Source organism: Pteropus vampyrus, unplaced genomic scaffold (genome assembly GCF_000151845.1).
Source record: "Pteropus vampyrus isolate Shadow unplaced genomic scaffold, Pvam_2.0 Scaffold2, whole genome shotgun sequence".
Classification (NCBI taxonomy): domain Eukaryota; kingdom Metazoa; phylum Chordata; class Mammalia; order Chiroptera; family Pteropodidae; genus Pteropus; species Pteropus vampyrus.
Genome location: NW_011888783.1, coordinates 26,272,733 through 26,276,236, shown reverse-complemented (window position 1 = coordinate 26,276,236; position 3,504 = coordinate 26,272,733). Strand labels below are relative to the sequence as shown.

The following is a 3,504-nucleotide window of genomic DNA, read 5'->3' as shown; positions in this document are numbered from 1 at the left end:
AAAAACTTAAAAAAAAAAAAACTTTCTTTTAAACTTCCGTTTAAAACCAAACCCAACAAAAGTTCAAACAACTTTTTAAGGTGGTATGCAGTTGCGATGTTCCTCAAGTATAATGAGTGGGTCCCTGGGAAAGAGAACTTTGCAACCTGTCTGTCACTCCTCTCAGCCTCCCGCCCACTGTTTTGCATTTCCGTCTAGTTGTTATTTAAAGAAACTGAAATTTTTTAGACGTGATTAGCCTGTGAAGATAATGCCACAGTGAAAATATAGGCTTCTCTTTTTAAGAGTCTTTCAGTGTTTCTGTCATATACCTGTTTTCCTACGTGTGTAACTCAAAAAACCAAATCTTAGCAACTAGATTACATAGCTGAAGCCTAAGAGTAAATTTATTTCATTTCCATGCTTTTACTCGTACACTGCCCATGAAACACCTGTTCCCTGCAGATGACATTAAGCATTTTGTGCACACCGACACATATCCTTGGGGCAGGAATCACAGCTGTTTGTAATTTAACTGTAACTATAATCCTGAGAGTGAAATAGAACTAAAATAGTCAGTTAGAGACATTGAAATAAGGAATCAAGGAGATGATCTTTTCCTGGGAGGGCCTCAAAAGTGTAAAATAAAGAACAAGGTAGTTATTCAATAATTTCCAAAAGCATTGAGCACATTTTAATTATTTTCTGAATATGAGTAAAGTTTCAAGAATTCCTTCTGTAGAATAAAACAGCCTATCACTACGGAAGATATTTTTACTGCACCTTTTTTTTTTTACTTTTATATAAGTCCTATAGAGAAATAATAATCAATTTCTGGACTCTTAAATTTACTCGTTTAGTCTGATCTTCTAGCCAGTGTAAGTTCTTTGTTATCTGAAAGAAAATGACCTAAATACCAATATGTCTTCATCTTAAACTCTCTAGGGTTGACTAATTGCGATTATATATGGTACTAATTTTTTTCTGGTGGTTCCTGTTTTAATGTGGTTGCTTCCAGCTTCAAATAACAGAAGACTCAATTCAAAATGGCTTAAAGAATAAAAGGATTTATTTTCTCTCATTACAAAGATTCTCAAATAAGGAGAGTTCCGGGACTGATTAACTCAGAAGTTCAATCACGTTATTAAAAGACCCAGGTTTTTGATAATGTGGTTTTTCCACGCATTTACTCTTTTTTCTGAATTTCTAGACTAACAAAAGGACAATGTATCAGTCAGCATTCTCCAAGAAACAGAACCAGAAGAATAGTTATCTACCTATATGTCTATCTGTCTCTCTGTCTCTCTGTCTCTCTGTCTCTCTCTCTCTCTCTCTCTCCTATCTATCTATCTATCTATCTATCTATCTATCTATCTATCTATCTATCTATCTATCTATCTAGAGAATCCTCAGATATAGTAATTGATACACGATCGTGAGAGCTGTGAAGTTTGAAACCCATAGGATAGGACAGCAGGCTGGAAACTCTCAGGCAGAAGCCGATGCTGCAGGCTTGAGGCAGAATTTCTTCCTCCTCAGGGAAAGAGTTTTGTTCTTAAGATCTTTCAACTAATTGGAAGCCCACCCACATTATCAAACATAACCTTCTTTACCTAAGTTCAAATGATTGTAGATGGTAACCACATCTACAAATACCTTCACAGCAACATCTAGATTAGTGTCTAATTGAATAACTGGGTACTATAGCTTACCCAAGTTGACATGTAAAATTACCACAGTTTCTTCCTTATGCAATTCTTAGAGCAAAGAAACCTTTCCCAGAAATCCCCCAGCAGACTTCCTGTCAACTTACATTGGCCAATGCTGAAATTTATACCCTTCATGAAATCAATCTTTTGCAAGGGAAACACGATTGAGATTGCTTTACACCAATTGGGTTTTTGCTGAGGCACATGGGGCAAAATTAGATATCAGGACCAAATTTGAGCTGTGCCAGTCTACGGCATGCCACCCTGAACAAGCCAGATCCCGTCTGATCTCGGAAGCTAAGCAGGATCAGACCTGGTTAGTACTTGGATGGGAGACCACTTAGGAAGACCAGGTGCTATAGGTGTAAAACATAAAAATAAAAAAAAAGAAAGATTGTAAGCTAACAAGGTTCTTGCAATCTGTGAGGTCAACCAAGGGTGGCCTTGCCTAAAAAAATAAATTAATTAAATTAAATAAATAAATTTGAGTTGTGCCACATGGAAGAAGGAAAAAATTACTGTTGGGTAGGCAAAAAAGAGTATCTGAAACATAGGAACTCAATAAATATTTGAATGAGTGAGTAAGTCGATGAATGAATGATGATGCATACTGAGGATAATGAATACTAGTGATTTTCTCCAAATATGTACCCCATTCAAGACACGACTTCAGCGGGTAAACAGTGCTGATGCATGATGTATGACTCTTGTTTGTGTTATACGACGTTCAAATCTTTGCCAACACTGCTAGGGATTATCACTCATAAATACTAAGTGAATGTTAACTGTGCTCAAGGGGATGAACTAGAAAAGAAATGTAGAGAAATAATATCCTAAGTTTATAATCTATTTATTTTAGCACATTAAATGCAAAAGCTTTCATGCTGATGTACTTAAACTCTTAACTCTAGAGCACACACCAAAATGTTGTTTTGTGAAAATAAGACTACAGTTAGAGATCTCTCCTAGGAAAGCAGAGACCCTCACCTGGGGACTATGCATTTCCCCAGGGTGTGCTCAGAAAAAAAGAAAAAAAAAAAGATGCTTTTCTTGTTGCACTTGTTACAGAGTTCTTTGTTTATGTTTAACTATCTCATCAGGACTTGTTTTGACCAAGAGTCTCAGTTTATATGACATATGATAAAGGAACAAGATGGAGATATGTTCAGAATAAATGGAATACTGATTTATCGTACACATACATTCGTATATACCCCTACCACCAACAAAATGAAACTAGCATTTATTATTTTCTCACCACTTTAATAATTTGGGGCTGAGTTATATTTCTTTCATGTAAATTTTTCAGGGAAAATATTCAGCCGCTCCACAGAAATTATTATTTTCCAGTTGTCTGACTAAAATTCAACTTGATGTATTAAAAATATTATCATAAACTTGTGAGAAGCTCTTGTGGATAAGAGGAAGTCTGTGACTGATTGTTCCTTAATAAGGACTTTGAAAACCATTTCCCCTATCTCCTTCTTTCTGTGTGGATCCTGGCCAATTTGCTTCCATGTATTAGTCTTATAAACCTGGCACAGTCCTTTACTCTTTCTAAGATTTAGTTGGTTTCTTTCCATGCAAAATAAGAATGATAGTTTTCCAAAACGCCTTAGAAAGTTCTAGATATCTTTTCCTTATGTCAGTTCCCACCACCCCCCACCCCCACCCCCCACCGCCCCACTAAAATGTGATATCTTTGGGGGCAGGAATTATGTCATTTTCAACTTTATCCCTAGGTACTCAATAAATGTTGGCTGGTTGAGGTAGTAAAATATCCATGGCATAGTAATTAAGGTTGTATCCCAATATT

The 3,504-nt window shown here is 36.1% G+C and overlaps 1 pseudogene; it reads left to right on the top strand.

The window, feature by feature from the left end:
• The first annotated feature begins 1,935 nt into the window (after positions 1-1,935).
• On the top strand, positions 1,936-2,053 carry LOC111739662 (annotated as a pseudogene).
• The last annotated feature ends 1,451 nt before the right edge of the window (positions 2,054-3,504 follow it).